Below are 17,184 nucleotides of genomic sequence, written 5' to 3' on the forward strand. Positions count from 1 at the left end.
TAAAATGGGGCCAATTGACAGCCTCGGGAATCAAAAGTCTGTTTATTCACTGAGTACAGACAGTGGGGGCGGTAGCAGCAGACGAGATGGGGCCTATGCCAGGGTTGCTGGGGCAAAGACATCTCAGAACCTAGGGCAGTATTGGGTCCTGGGGTAAGAATGAGGAAAGAGTTCATGGAAAAGGTAGAGCTAGTTATAACTGCAGTAGGCTTTGGAACAGCAATGGTTAAAACTGGACACCATTTGACCTTGGATAGGTTACTTAGCATCTCAGAATATGAGTGTCTTCGTCAATAAAATGGATGATACACTTCCTGGTGCATTATTGCTAATGAATATCATGATGCCAAGGGATGCTATAAAGCCCTCTCTGACCTCTCACACTGATTCTTTTTAATTGAGGAATATAATTTACATACAATGAAATTCATGGATCTTAAGTACCTTGTTCATACCTCAATGTTTTTAAAAAATGGCTAGACTGTCCATTTTACATGGGTGGCTAAGCCATGTCATATTCCTCTGGGGTCTAGGAAACACAGACCTATAAGGGAACTTATAAATGAACTAGTACAGCAATTTTTTCTTTTTCTTTCAGTAAGAAAACTGAGGTATAGAGAATTGATTTGGGTGGGTGAATGTGGTAGAAGCATCATATACTTCTACAGGGATAAAAATTATCCTGGTAATGAGCAAGTATCTGTTCAGTGCTTAATAGGTCTCAGGAAGATAGCTCTCCCCACTAAATTTTTCATCATTAGCCATATTGAAAGTGATGCAGCTACAAGGAGACTTCTAACCATACGTCAACCTAACTAGTTACATTAAGGAAGATAGGGGAAATAAAAGAACACTGCAGGGACAGATAAGTACTATTAGAAGTGCCAGGCATACTGAAGGGACAGTTGAAAGAAGCTCAAACAACAGCCAAACGAATGAATGAATGAATCAATGAACTGTAGACCACTTCCTCAACTTGGACTGCAAACACTTCTTTTAATGTTTGGAATAACTGCTGTCTTACACCCACATGCACACATTGCTGTGAAATCTATTGTCTCCTTGAGTCCATCCCCTCTGCCTCTGGATTGTAAAAGAATTGTGGAGAGAGAAGGGAGAATAACATCAGGTCCCCAGGGGGCCCCTTTCCTTCTTTGCCTGCAATTCCTGGCACTGCCACGGGATGCTCCTTTGGAAAACAGGAGTTCAGTAAGGCTCTATGCCAGGCCATGCTGAGGAGGAGGGCATTAGACAAGTTGTCTGACACAGGCCACAGTGGTTCTCCCAGGAGGACCATCACACTCCTCAGCCACAAGAGGTCTGGGTGTAGGCTCCCAAGTCTACAACTCTTTAGACTATGTTTCATTTCTCATTCTCAGGTCATGCCTACTGGGCCAACGTGGCTGTGCACACTGTGACTTTGAGCCTGACACACCAGATCTGTCTTCCCTCACACAGGGCTCCCCGACGTGCTGAGACCATCTTACCTCACCCTGTAGGTTCTATACTTCACAAGGGAAGGTGCTCAGGATCTTCCACTCTCTTGTTTCCAGCAGCAACTCGATTTAAAAATCAAATTTTCAAAGTTGCTCCTCTTGAGTGCTACCTATGAAATGTCGCTGAGAGGGTAGCCTTTTTCAGGCCACAAAATGTCCCCATTAAATCCTTCCCCTGGAGTAATCACAACCGGACTTACCCTCATATATTTAAGAGACACCATTTACAAGAGCTTTCTCAGAAAAGCTCAGCTCCAACATAACTTACGGTCTATACATACAAAACCAACGGCCAGCTTTTAAAATGGCAGCTTCCCTTAAGAAGAAGAGAGATGGTAATAAACTATAACTCTCCCTAGCAGTATGAATGAATCCCATGATATGAGCAAAAGAACCCAGACACAACAGAATGTATTTGCATGTTTTATATACAGCTTGAGAAGAGGCAAAATTATTCTGTGAACAAATAAAATAAAAGTCAGAATAGAGATTTCCCCTTGAGGAAGGGCTAACTGCCTGAATGGAAACACAGGTGGGCTTCAGGGAGGCTAGCAATGTCCTGTTTCTTGATGTGGGTACTGGTTACAGGACTGTGTTCGCTTTACAAAAATTCATCAAGATATACACTTATGATTAGTACACTTTTGTGCATTAATGGTACACTTCCATAGAAATTTCAAGAAACAAACAAAGGTACTCTGCCAAAAGTGAATAAAAGAAGAAAGGATAGTATATACATTTCATACCTTAGAGGCATGAAATCATAAGACCTTAAAGATAGAAAAGCCTCAGAGGTGATCAGTGTCAAACACCTCATTTTAGAGGCCAGGAAAATGAGGCCCACAGAGGAGAGTCCCAAGATCACACAGGGACTTAGTGTCAGATCACTTCTCCTGCAACCCAGCCCCTCATAACGTTCCTTTCTTTCTTCAGCTGATAAAGGGGAGATATGAGTGAAGTCTAAAAATAAGCCATGCATCAGGATAGTGAGGTATAAAATCGTTCAGGTGCTGATTAATATCTGCCTTGCAAACAGCCTCAGGCAGCTGGGACAAGGCAGATGTGGCCACATAAATGTGTTGCCCATGACACCCGGGTTGGAAGAGTGAGGCAGAGACAGAGCTAAAGGAACAAAAGAAAAGCTTGTCTGCCCAGAATGCACTGGGAATGAGAATTCCAAAGAGGTCATCTAGGGAGAAGCTGTGCTTGAACCCCAGAGAAGGCTGGGTGCATTTACTGGCATTCCAAACATCTGTGCTTTTGCAAGACAGATAAAAGGGAGTCTGCTTCCCTGACTCGAGGTATGATGTATGGGCTTCCGAGGCACTGGGTGTGGGCTGCTGTTGAAGGTATGATGCAGTGTTTGATGGATGAAGGCTGAGGAAACTCACTGGGCCACACATTAATAAAAATTATCAAACTGTCCTGGTTGGTGGAATAGAATGCTAATGCCATTCTCCATGTGGACGTCAAAGGCAGAGAATGTCTGGAGGGAACTAACCTGCTTTATATCTTTACCCCCATCCCAGTTGTCCAAATTAGAGCCTCAGTTCTGCTGCCAACACATTATGTAAACCAAGACTGGCGGGGCCCACTCTAAAATACAACCACCCATGAGACCTCACCTGCACCTAGACATTCTTAACTGTCAGTGAGAAGGTGTATTTCGATCACAATTCAGACCGGTAAGTACCCTCCATCACTCTCTACTGCCCAGAGAAGAGAGTCCAAATTATCAGCCTGGCCTTTAAGGCACTCATTCACTTGACCACAAACTTCAGTCTCTGACATGCTCTCATGTTCCGTAAGGCACCTTTCTTTTTTATCTTCATGTCTTTGTTACCTCTCTTTCCTCATCTGAATTTCCTCCTACTCATTTCTACTACTGGAACTCTTCTCATCCTTCCAGGCTGAGGTCAATGGCCACGATTTTCAAGACGGCCTCCTTGGTCACCAGTTCCCCAACCCAAACTAATCTTTCTTCCATTGTAAGTTTTTGTCACTGTTTAGTCACATTTCATTTTTACCATATTATCTCGTAGTTGCCCATTTTTCATCTCTCTCCCCAGATGGGGCACTCCAAGAAAGAAGGGATAGTACTTGCTTACACATCAATATGATTGGGATATGTAGTTGACCAATATACATATCTTCTGAATGAGTATGGAAGAGAACTCTTTGCGGGTCATCACACATTCCTAGTCTCTGATTTCAGCCTCAATGCAATAGACAGTTCCAGTGTGAGCGCAGACTCACCCTGTGTTGCCCCCTCTCGAACACACATCAGGTGTGCCTTTCTGCTTCCTGCCCTGAGCCCTTACCTGAGGCCACAGACATTGGCTCACATGGGCAAGTGCAACCCAGAAACGTAACAAACGGAAATCTTCAAACGACACAGGTAGGGAGCCAGAGTAGACATACTCCTGCTTTGCGTTCTTAATTCTGGCAGCAATTCCAGGAGGCATTCGTTTCCTCCTCAGGAAGTGCCAGTGGAACTAGAGCCTGTATTACCTCAATGGTAACCTTGTGAACACGCCCCTGTACTGGCTTCCTCTCCTTCCGGTGGCCCTGTCCAAGCTCCATCGGAAGTGCTTCCTGTGCATAGCTATCAAGTAAATTACCTGCTCCCAATCCTTGCTCAGGCTCTGTCTTTATGTTAATCAAAATGAAAAACAAAAGAAAACACAAAACAGGATGAATACGGTTCCTCTGTTCTGAATTACAGTTGGGTAACGCAACTCACTGTCTCTAGCATTTCCCCAGTGCCTGGAACCAACTATGGGATATAGATAACCCATAATTATTAGCGAGCTAGAAATAAATGTTAAAAATATGAGCCACTAGTATCAACTTAGCATGTAGAGAAAAGCCCCACTTACAAACATAATCATCAAGGTGGGTGTCCACGTGGCTAATTCTAGGTGAGACACGTTAGGAGAATTCCATCTCACTGACATGTGAGTTGGCTCTGTCACTTGACGTTCAGCCAGTTGAGTATATTCACCGGATTCCTTGTGCTACAGGCCCAAAGCTCCCCTGAGAGGTTCAGCTGCTGCCAAATAGCCAGATCTGATCTTTCTAAAGTGTGACTCGTCATGCCCATGATGGCAGCACATCTGTACCCAGTGCATAAAACAGGGCGACCCAGGATATGATCAAGGAGCTCAGGGCTTACGTTGTACTCTGACTCCTGCCTTGAAAATAATGCTCAGTCCTCCTCCATATCCGTGATCAAAAATTTTTATTTCTTTTTCATTATATACACCTTTCCTTTCTTTCATTAAAATAATAATAGTAATAGTAATGATAATAATAATAATAATCCTTCCCCATTCAGGGATTCCTTGGAAGCTATCAGGAGTAGAGAGAAAGAACATGGACTACTGAGTGAGAAAGAATTAGATTCAAATCCTAACTCTCACTTAATAACTCTATGTTATTAGGCAAGTGGTTCTGCCCCCACCCAAGCTTGATTTTCCTATCTGTGCTATAAAGATAATAACCACTTTTCAGAACAACTCTGATGATTAGATATCATACATGAGTCCTTGGTGTATAAATGCTCCATCGATGCTGGTTCTCTCCTCTTCCCTTTAATCAGCTTTGCACTTTCTACAATGCCTACAAAGTTCCTGGTATAGAAAAGGTGCTTAATAAATGCTACTCCTCTTGCTTCAGTCTTGCTTTGGCTCTCTTTGTATTGGATACCTTTCTACTTCTTCACTTGTGGTTTGACTGTGAACCTAGGGCAGTATTGGGTGCTGGGGTAAGAATAGTGGGGTAAGAATGAGGAAATACTTGCTTCATGACTTCTGATAACTGCATAATTTACAGTTCTGGCACTAGGAATGTAGCATAGGATTGAGGCAGCTGAGGTGAAGTCCTCAGTCTTATACCATGTGTCCTTAGAAGTCTCAAGGCTTGGATTAGCCCACCAATTCCATCCCCAGTCTTCATAAACTTCCAGCCATTGACCTTCCTTTCTCTGAGTCATCCTATTATGCCTCCCAAGGGAAAGATTTGGGGTACATCCCTGGAGTCATGTAAGATGAGATCAAGGGCTTGGGTTCACCTGACCCCAGACTCCCCAAGGAGAACTCAGTTACCCTGGCTTCTTGCCTTTGACTGGTATCACGCAGGCAGTGAGAAATGGAAAGAAATGTAGATTAAACAATCAGAAGACCAAAATTCATGACCCCACTCTTCTTAGAAGGTGGACTCTCAACTACCAACTTCACAAGCCTGATCTTCAATTCAATTCCCTCCTACTTGGTAGGATTAATTTGTGGATAAAATGAGACACTAGATTCAAAGATGCTTCAATTCATCTTCCATAGGGCAGCCAGGGTAATAAAACATACATTCTTTAGCATGTCTTAAACAACTCACCTTAATCTCATCCCTTCTGTAGGCTCTTCTAGTTCTACCACTCAAAATTTAAACTCCAGCCATACTACCCTTTTATTCCTTAAGGCTGCTGCACATGCTTTTCCCTCTACCTGGAATATTCTCCCCACTCATCCTCCCCTCAACCTTCACTTCATCTCACTGTTTCCTGCTCACACTTCAGGTCCTTTAGGTGCCTACTAGATGCCTGACATTTTACTAGGCACTGGCGATGGAGGGAAGAGAGGAACATAATTCTACTTTGGAAGAGCTAATATTCTAGTGAGAAAGGTGAATGCTAAGCCCATCCCCCCAATCAAAATGCATTCATTATAATTGTAATAAGTGCTACCAAGGGAGTATTAAATGCTACAAGTTCACATAATCAATGAGAGGGTCAAATACAATCTAAGGATTTAGATAAGTGACATTTAAGCTGAGACTTGAGTGTATAGACCCCAGTGGGAAAGAAAATTGGCGATATCAAGAATAGATAGAAGACTAGAGAAGGAGGCAAGAACAATTATTCATAACCTTGTAGGCCACGTCTTTTTTTTTTTTTTTTCATTCAGTTAGAAGAGTTATGGAAAGCTCTTAAAAGGTTTAAGTCAGGAGAGTAATATTATAAATCAGATATCTATTCATCAAATATTAATTGAGCATCCAAGGTAAGCCAGGTACTGTGATAGGTACTGGCTATACAACTCAAAAGTTATATTTTGAAGGATAGCTCTGGCTTTAGAATTGAGAACTGCAAGGGATAAAAAGTGGCTAATACGAAAACTAATTAGAGGGTAGATGAATAAAGGAAGAGATGATGGTGGCTTAGAATAGGCAATATGAAAGAAAGGAATACAACAAGAGACAACGTTATATATCGATTATACCTCAGTAAAGCTGGGAGAAAAAAAATGGAAATCAAAGCAAAATAACTTGGTTATGAACTGAATATGAGGATGAACAAGAGAAAAGAGTTTAACCTTGGAGTTTTGCTTCAAGGAACTCAATTTATAGTGGTACCAGTTACAGAGAGTAAATGAACACTTGGACAGGAGCACATCTGTGGGGAGATGGTAACAAGTTCCGTTTTGGATGTGTTGAGTTTGAATTGTTTGTGAGACATCAAACTGCGCATGCTGGATATGGGTAGAGAGCTCAGAAGTACGAGGTGGAAATGCAAACATAAGAGCAGTGAATGTACTGATTTTAACTATGGGAGTGGATGTGGTAGCCTAGAGAGAGTTTAAATTAAGAAGATAGAAGACCAAGGTCTAAGGACTATAAGATTTAAAGAACAAACTGGAGGACCCAGCAAGGGAGGCTGAGTTGGAGTCAGAGAGGCTAGTAGAAAACCAGGAGAGTAGGATCAAAGAAAGCAAGAAAAGCAAAGGTTTCAGAAGAGGATGGCCAACCCCAGAGAATGACTGAAGATATCAAGTAAGTTTATCTCTCTCTCTCTCTCTCTCTCTCTCTCACACACACACACAAACCCACAAAGTCCTTGGATCTAATGACATGGGAGTAACAGACCTTTGCAGAGAAAAATGTGTTAGTAACTTGATGGTAGCAGGACAGAGAGTGAAGTGAAGTGAGGTGAGGTGAGGAAGGAGTAGAAAGTCAAAACTGGGGTCAACCACTATAGACTCTACTTTCAAAAGTGTGTTTATTAAGAAGAGGAGAGAGACATATTGATAGTGGAAGATGGAACGTTTTGTTTCCTTAAGAGGAAAAACCTATGAGCATATTTAAATTATGGTAAAAATAATCTACTGAAGGAGGAGAGACTAGAGATATAAAATATAGGGAGGTAATTAATATGTAAAGTTTCCTAAGAATTTAGGAAGGCATGAGATGCAGTATGAATAAAAGAACTAATTCTAGAGAGGAAAAAGAACACCTCCTACACTGTATCATGAGGCCAGTGGAAGAGTATGCAGAAAGGAGCTTACAGATTTAAAACTGTTATAGAGGGAAACGGAACTGCTCCCTATACGGTTTTCTGTGTGAATGAGGGAACAAGGTCATCTGCTGAGGGGTGAGGGGGAAGGACAGGGTGTCATAAACTGAAAGACAATGAAGAAGAAAGCAGACTGACAGGAGAAGCCTAGTAGGATTGTCTGGTAGCATGAAGAGTCCAGTTGATATTGGATATGGATGATATATTGGTGTCAAATGTTCTCAACTGTGTGCTTTTCTCTAGCGGTTTGTATATACAAGCTGCAGGGAAGAAGCGAGACCTGAAGAGCAGTCTTTGCAGCCAGAGGGTGAGCTCCACATGGGGGGTCGATAGTCTTGAGTAAGACAGGTGGATCAGTGTAATTAATAACTGGGACCAGAATCTCAGTTGCCTCACTCCCTCTAGGTAGCCTTTACTGATACCACTAGACTGAGTCTGAAGCCCCTATTCTGTGCTCGTAGAGCGTCTGAATGCTCTCAACACCTAACATGCTGGAGGGTAATTTCTGGCTATATTCTCTCTCTCCCCGCATTGAATAAAGGATCCCTAAAGACAGGAATCATGGCTGTCCTATTACTCTTCCATGCCCAGCATGTTCTGCACTACCCGGACCATAGTAAGAGCTCCATAGACACTAATGGGATGAACGAATGTGCTTTATGAACTGTAAAAAACTCTGATACAGAAAGCAGGCTGGGTGGCATACGGGAATGGAGAGAATTAAGACCCTCCAAGTACCTTTTCCCTTTGGAGGTGCTTGACTTTAGAAACCTCTCATCCGAAGAGCAGCTGGAGTGACAGAAACATTTTCTGAGGACCTAATATCAGTTCCAGATGTTTGCAGTCATGTTGGTTTGTACCTCACCCTGTAAAACATATTTCCTTCATCTCCCCTCCTCCACTGTAGCTGAGGGAGTGAGGCCCAGTCTCCAATGACATCACCTCCCTCAAGCTGGTCCAGGGCAGACAGAAGGCAGACGGGTGAGGGCCCCTCTAGCTTCTCAGACAAAGGGTATGGCTGAGCCGTGGCTCGCACGGCTTGAGGAGCTATAAATAATTTCCACAGTATTTTATCAACAGTTCCATCACAACTGTTGCCCTCACTGTCCTCTCAGCCCCTGGGGAAATTAGGGCCATGTTGTTCCTTGCCTTCAGTTATTCCCCCACCTAAATCCACCTTCATAACTGCTCACCTTCACCTGAGAAGGTCTTTACTCCAAGGTCTAAGATGGGATGAGGTGTGTGTGGGTGGGGGTGTCTTTCATTTGTAAATTAGATTTAATGGAAACAGGGAGGAAGAGGTTACAGAATGGGGTTGGGGTAGACAGAGGTGTCTTCTCACCCTTCTGGATATCATCCTTGCCCCAGATCTAGATGAACCTAGAGGAGCAGCTCACACCTAAGTCAGTTCAGAGAGACAAACACAAGAAAAGATGGGGTGAGTCATAGAAGATGGCATGAAGTAAAAAAGGCAAAGGAAGAGACAGAGAAAGATATCAAGAGGAGAGACACACAGAGGGAGGAAAAGAAGAAGAAGAAGAAGAAGAAGAAGAAGAGAGAGACAATCAGGAAAGAACAGTGAAAGGAGGACAAAAGCTGAGAGCTGGCAGAAGGGGAGCTTGGTACTGATCAGCTGGGGAGCAGCCCAGCAGGCTCCCAGATGCCAGGACAGAAAGGGGGCACTGACCAGCTCCAGATGTTGCTGCCTTCGGTGAGGAGGTTGGGGGGATGGTGGAGAGGGCCTGCTGCCTCTGTGGGGGCCAACAAAGCCCTCAGGGCTTACAGCCCTGAACCAAATCAGTTGAAGTTGGAAAGCCCATGGTAAGAGAGGTAAGTCTCTGCTTTTTAAAACATCAAAATAAAAAAAAATCCAGCAGATTACCAAAGAAAATGCAGGGGAGTGTGATGGGAGATTATAACAGTGAGTGAGACCCTTCGGCTTCCTCTCTTCACTCTTCTGATCCTTACAATGAGGAAGTTGGACTCAATGCCTGTGGTCCTTTTACTCTGAACTTCTGGGGTTAACGGAAGCCAACATATATGAAAGTAGCCAAGAAGTGAGGAATCTGAGGGGCTACATTTCCTAGAAGGTCAGAGCCCTCCAGCTGCCATCAGGTGGCTAGTCACTTCATCGGCACACAGATGCCGTACATGCCCTGGTTTCCCTCTGCCTCTTGGTTAGGTTTATTCTCAACAAGAGCATAGCATACTAGAGATAATATAGACTGGGGGGAATATAGACTGGATTTGGCAGGGAAAGCAGATAGAGAAACCAGAGTCCCCATTCTATCTCCAACTCTACCACTAACTCATCCTATGTGTGACCTCCAGGCAAGTCCCCACCCCTCCCCAGCCAGTTCCTCCATAAGTCAATCAAGGGATTTGGCTTTATTAAATGTGCTGTGCCTCGGCCACCACTTCATATTCCCACCCTCTTGCCTTTACCCCTGCCCAAAAGGCTGAAACCCATGCCAATTGCTCTGATGAGGCCACACGGGAGAACCACACGTCTGTTTTTAATATTGATGACAGATTAGCGTGTGGGGAATTTAGTCACCCCCCAAAACAAGCCCCATTTCTGCTCAAAACAACTGGAACAGGAGGCTACTTATGTTTGGCTTTCCCAATAGAGTCCCAGAACCGACAGAGCAATGGCTTCTCTGAAAGAAACAAAGAGAGAGCCAAATGCAGGGGTGGGGGGCAGGGGAAGGAGACAGAGAGGGAGAGTGAGTATTTCAACAGCTAGTTCAAAAGGATGTTGAACAGATGGCAGCAATAAAGTGTGCGTGTTTGTGTGTGTGTGTGTGTGTGTGTGTGTGTGACAGAGAGAGAAAGAGTATGTATGCATGTATATCTGTGCACACACACTTGTGAGCTTGCAAATAAATAAACAATTCCAGCGCTGGACTCAGCTATTGGCAAAAATCCAGAGATCAAAGGAGAAAACCCACATTTCCCTATTCTGGCCTCACCTGGCCAAATGTGTGAGTAATCCTAGCTCTCCATCCAAAACAAGTCTTAAACCTTACTTTGCTGTTTTCTTCCTAACATTTAATTTTCCTTTCATTTTTTTTAATTCATGGAAATGAGAAGAAACTAAAATTTATTAGTACCTACTCTTGCCCAAGAACTGTGCTACATTTGACCCTCAAGGCAGCTTGTTAAGTGAGTGTTATTTTTCCCATTCTATGGATAAGGAAACTGAGACCTAAAAAAGATTATGACTGGCCCTAGATTTCTCAGTGCAGAGTGGTGGAAATTGAAAGCAGAAGTCAAGTTTTCCAAAGCCCATACTCCCTCATTAGGCTTATATCTATTTACTTGTTTTAGTGAGAAAAAGAGAGAGAGAGCAGAGAGAGGGGCAGAGGGAGAAGGAGAGAGTCTCAAGCAGACTCCTGCTGAGTGTGGAGCCTATCGATCCCATGGCTTGATCCCCTGACCCCGAGATCACTACCTGAGCTGACATCAAGAGTCAGGCACCTAACCAACTGAGCCACTCAGGCGCCCCTGAGCTGAAATACTTAAATTTTGGGCTGAGTGAACTTTCCAGATGGCTGAGACATGGTAAAGATGGCATAAAGGAAAAAAAAAAAAAGAAGAAGAAGAAGAAAAAATGAGGTTTTTGCTTCAGATAGCCACTCCCAATCATCCATAGCATCGGTTGATCATCATGCCTCAAAAGATCAATAAGCCTTTTAGAAGGCTTATTATGTATTCAGCTCATCTGTAGGGCTACGTAAGACCCTGTAAGGTCACACAACACTCAAGGAGCTAATGTCAGAGTTGAAAATTGAAGATAACTATATCTATATATGCAAATGTAGATATCGATATCTACCCACAGACAATTCAATTCGTTGAACATTGAAGAAAATCTGAGTATGTCAGGCCTTGCAGGAGGATTGCAAATCATAAAGACACAAGTCATTGTCTTCTTTCTTTATAGTAACCGCCCACTAAAAAATTCAAGAATTGACCAGTGGAGACAATGAAAGTCAAGTCACACAAGAAAGGATTATAGGAATCTGTAAAGATGGAGGTAGCTATGTCATCACCTTCAAACTTCTGAAGGAAGAAGAAGAAGAAGAAGAAGGGGTGAAGGGGTGATATCTGTATGGGGTGACCCCAGTCCATTACCTAAAAATAAATAAGTTTCATCTCCATTAAAGAAAAAAAAAAAGGAACTCTTGAATCAGAGCTCTGGTTCCTGGATAACTAAAAGGAACAATCTTGGATTTCCATTTCTGGATTAGATGGAGAAACAGGGACTAGGGAGAAACAGGAACTAGATTAATTTCCCCAACTGCCTGAAACAAAGAAATTTAAAAAGGAAGAGAGAAGAACATTAAAAAAAGAAAAAAATGTTCAAACTGGAACTCAGGCAACAAAGGACAGAGATCCTGAAAAATGGAAAACAAATTATGTGAGCCTTAAAATTTCCCCAGATTATTGGCTTTAAAGGGTTTCCAGGTCACTGTGCAGAGAGAGAGATATTATATATTTACTCATATAAAATTCCCTACACTAAGAAGATAAGAGTTCTCAGTCCGGAGAGACCACAATGACTATAGGGAGAGAGGAATGAAGAGGAGAGAGAAACACAGAGAGAATATTGAAGAGATCTGTGGAGGGTCCTGTTTAAATATTCAACACAGTACAGACTGATGAATGTATGTGAGGAAACTACTACTGCAAGAGGATTAGATGGAACGGTGCCAAGTGCTCATATAGGGGCCAAAAATAGTGCCTGTTCCTACTAGCCATATTGGAAAATCTCATAATTCACAGGCCACTGTGTGGAGCACATAGAAGGGTCTTGCCTCAGTAGTAGGAAATAATTACCCCTAGACTAAACACTGCTCTGGCTCCACCTAACAAATCTTAAAAGGGAGACCCAAAAGAATAAAACTATTTCCAAGTAACTTAACTGTGTCCCAGAACAGAGTTCAAAAATATTTACAGGAATACAAAAATATCCAGCACCCAACAAGGAAAAAAATCAAAATGTCTGGCATTCAGTCAAAAATTACCTGGCATACAACGAAGCAGGAAAATACAACCCATAACGAGGAGAGAAACCAATCCATTGAAACTGACCCAGACGTTAGAATTAGCATATAAAGACGTTAAAATGCTTCTAACTCTATTCCATATGTCAAAAATGTTAAGGTATGTGATATATTAACAAGACCCAAATTGAACTTCTCAAAATGAAAATTATAATGTCTGAGCTGAAAAATTCACCAGATGGGGTTAACAACAGGTTAGACTTTGCAGAAGGTATTGAAGACATAGTGCTAGCAACTATCCGAAATGAAGCAAAGAAAGAATAATTTTTAAAAATAAAAAGAGAATCAGTTCACATGGCCAAAAATACATGTAATTGGAATCACTAAAGAAGAAAGATGGTCAGAAAGAAAACAATATACATATGTATGTACTTTTTTTTAAAATAATGGTCCCCAAATTTCCAAATATGATAGAACTATAAACCCACACATCCAAGAAACTCAATGAACCTCAAGCACAAGAAAATAATACAATTGCTTAAAACTGGTATTAAAGAGAAGAACTTAGAAGGAGCCAAAGGACAAAAGTGGTATGTATGTAAACAGGAACAAAGAGAGGAGTACAAGCAGATTTCTCAATGCAAACAACGCAAGCAAGACAAAGGAGTGATGCTTTTAAATTACTAAAAGAAAAAATCTGTCAATCTGGAATTCTGTACCCAGCAATAACTTCTAAAAGCAAAAGCTGAAAGAATCAATCACTAGCAGATCTGAAATATAGGAAATAGGAAAAGACATCTTTCAGACGGAAGGAAAATGAAATCAGATGAAAATATGTATGTGAAGGAATGATGAGCAACAAAAATGGTAACTACATGAGTAAATATATAAAATTATTTCTTAAATAAAAGTATTTTTCTAATTAAAAATCTTTAAAATATAACTTACTATTTAGGGAAAAATAATAACATTGAATTATGAAACATATATATGCAAAAATGTATGACAATACAGTAAAGGCTAGGAGGAGAGAACTAAGAGTATACTATTATAAGGTTCCCACACTATAAAGCGGTATAATAGCTTTAAAGGTATACCGTGATAAGTTGAATATGCATTGTAAACACTAAACCACTAAGAAAAAATATATAGTTAATAAGTCAACAAAGGAGATAAAATGGAATCATAAAAATACCCAATTAAAAAAAAAAAGAAAAAGAGGGGAAAAAAGGGAACAAAGATGGGACAATAGAAAACAAGTAGCAAGACAATAAACTTGACCACAAAAATAACACATTAGATATGAATAGTCCAAATACTCCAAGTTAAATGTAACAATATCAGACAGGATTAAAAAAAAAATTAAAAAGACCTACATATATGTTGCCTACAAGAAATACATTTTAAATATAAAGACACAATATAAAAGTAAAAGAATGGAAAACATTAGAGCAATCTGACACTAATCAGAAGACAGCTGGGGTAGTCACATTGATAACAAAGTAGATTTTAGAGCAAAACATATAACAAGGATACAGACAGCAGTTTCGTAAAAATAAAGGGATCAAGTCATCAAGGAGATCTGGTGATTCTAAATGTTTATGCCCATAATAACAGAGCTTCAAAACACATGGAGTAAAAACTGATAGACCTATAGGAAGAAACAGATAAATCCACAATTGTTGTCAGAGGTTTCAATGCCACTCTTTCAAGTATTGATACAACAACAAAACAGAAAATCAGAAAGGATTTAGAAGACTTGAAAAACATAATTAACCAATTTGATCTAGTTGGCATCTATATTAATATCCCATCCACGAAGAGAAGAATATACATTCTTTTAAAATGGACAGGCCAGATTCAGGGCCATAAAACCAATCTCAATAGATTTAAAATGACTAAGGTCATAAAAATTATGTTCTTTGATACAGTGAAATCAAACTAAAATTCAAAAACAAAAAGATATCTGTAAAATCCCCAAATATTTGGAAAATAAGTAACATTAAATAAGTAACAGTGAAGAATCTATAAACCAAACAAGAAAACAAAAGGGAAATCAGAACATATTTTGATCTGAATGAAAATGAAAACTTATCAAATATTGGTAAGCCACTACAGCAGTAATTAGGGGGAATACTTATATTACAAGAAAAAAATCTCAAATCAATAACCTCAGCTACTACTTTAAAAATCCAGAAAAAAGAGAAAGGAACTAACTCCAAAGTCAGCCAAAGAAAAATAAAGATCCCAACAGAACTCAGTTAAACAGAAAACAATAGTGAAAACTGATGAAACAAAAGTTGATTGGTTTGAGAAGGTAAATAAATTACCTTCTAGCCAGATCAATCAGAAAAAACAAAAACAAAGATAAGGTAAATTACCAAAATCAAGAATGAGATGGTGATATCACTATAATTTCCACAGATATTAAACGAATAATTATAGAATGTTATGAAGAACTTCTTGCCAGTAAATTCTGTAACTTATATGAAGTTGGCAAATTCCTTGAAACATACAAGCTGCAACTTAAATAACCTTATATCTAATCAGACAATTAAAGGATAGTTAAAACCTTCTTACAGGGAAAGCTCCAAGCCCAGATTATTTTACTGGTGAATTCTACCAAATAATTAAGGAAGAAATATTATTAATTCTACCCAAACTCTTTTAGAAAACAGAAAAGGGGGGAAATAATTTTGCAATTTATTTTGTGTGGCCTGAATTGACCCTGGTAACAAAAACAGATGAAAGTATTTCAAGAAAAATAAAGATCAGAACCTCTCGCAAACATAGATGCAAAAATTCTAAACAAAATTTTAACACAGCAAATCCAACAATACATATTTAAAAAAAAAAAGATAATGCATCATGACCATGTGGGATTTATTTACTCTGGAAATGTAAGGTTTTTTTAATCATTTGAAAATTGATCCATGTAATGTAATTTATCATATTAACAAACTAAGAAACATAAATTATATGATCATTTCGATAGACTCAGAAAACTCAACATCCATTTCTAATTAAAATGGAACAAAAATCTCTCCGCAAACGAGCATTCAGTCTTTCATCATTAAGTGTGATGTTACACGAAGAGTGAGCACTGTGCTGGGAGTTAAGACCTGACTGTAAAGTCCGGCTCTACCAGGTACTGGTTGTAGGACTTTGGGAAAGTCGCATACCTCTCTGGGACTCACTTACTTGATCTGTAAAATGAGGCTGGTAATCATTTGTAGAGTGAAGTTAGAAAAACAACGGCACTGGTTCCTTCGCTCCCTCATCCCCCAAAATCAATTTTAACAACTATCCAAGCAGAAACATACTTCCACAGAACTAAGGTTTCTAGGTAAGGGATGACAGCACCCAGGTGAAGCACAAAAATAGGAAAAGCTATATTAAGCAGGTTAGGAAAGACCGATCCACGATCGTAACCCTCCCCTAAGGCAGAGAGAGAAACCCTCCCTGTGGAAGGAGAGAGAAGTGTGTTCCTGACTTCACTGCAAACCATGTGGCTGCCCTGTTCCAGCACCAGGCCAACCCCCTTGGATGTAGGTGGATCCCAGCAGGCCCTTAGGACGCCAGGCCCCTGGCTAGGGCCACAAGCTACCAAGGCCCCAGAAGCTTCCATTGGCACCAGGCTCCCATGAACTCGTACTCCCAACCCATCCTGGTGCCTGCCAGTTCCAACAGGCCCAGGGGCATCCCTGTGGCACGGGCTCCACTTGGTCCCAGTGCCAGGCTAACTACCACAGACCAAGACTCCCATCCTGCTTTAGAACAACACCAGCCCCCACCCTCCAGAGCCCAGCTCCAGGATGGCACAGTTCCTTGGCTATGTCAGACATTCAGAACCCACGGAGAGCACTCAGGAGCTACAAGCAAATGTAGCACTCTTAAGAGTCCCTTTTCTCATCTTCTCCTGTGTGCTTGAATCCTTTCCAAATCCCTCTTCCTCCGCACTGAATACAAAACTATCTCACTAGAGATACTATGTCTCACCAGAAAAGGCAATTCCTTGAATTTCTTGATTTCAGTCCCAGAGAGAATAGATTTCAGACTCAGGTATTCAAACATGTGACCTGTACACCTTTCCAAGCAGAAAAGGTTAAATCCTCTTCTGAATTAACTAACCATTTGATACAGGACTTTGAGGATTGAACTCAGAGAACCAGAAATTCTTTCAGGTACGATTTACTATCATCCTCTACTGAAAATCATATGGAAAAAAAAGAAAAAAAGAAAAAAAAAAAAAAACACAGGCATGGGCACCAGGTGACAATCCCTAAACAATGAAACTTCAAATGCTTTCCCACGTCGGATGACAATAAGTCTCCAA

At 40.9% G+C, this 17,184-nt stretch overlaps 1 protein-coding gene across 3 annotated transcripts in view; it reads right to left on the minus strand.

The window, feature by feature from the left end:
- ASTN2 (astrotactin 2) overlaps window positions 1-17,184 on the minus strand; it is an 844,134-nt gene that overhangs the window by 123,810 nt on the left and 703,140 nt on the right. The gene's annotated exons all lie outside the window — the stretch shown is intronic.

The sequence above is a fragment of the Ursus arctos genome, unplaced genomic scaffold (genome assembly GCF_023065955.2).
Source record: "Ursus arctos isolate Adak ecotype North America unplaced genomic scaffold, UrsArc2.0 scaffold_18, whole genome shotgun sequence".
In the NCBI taxonomy this organism is placed as follows: Eukaryota; Metazoa; Chordata; class Mammalia; order Carnivora; family Ursidae; genus Ursus; species Ursus arctos.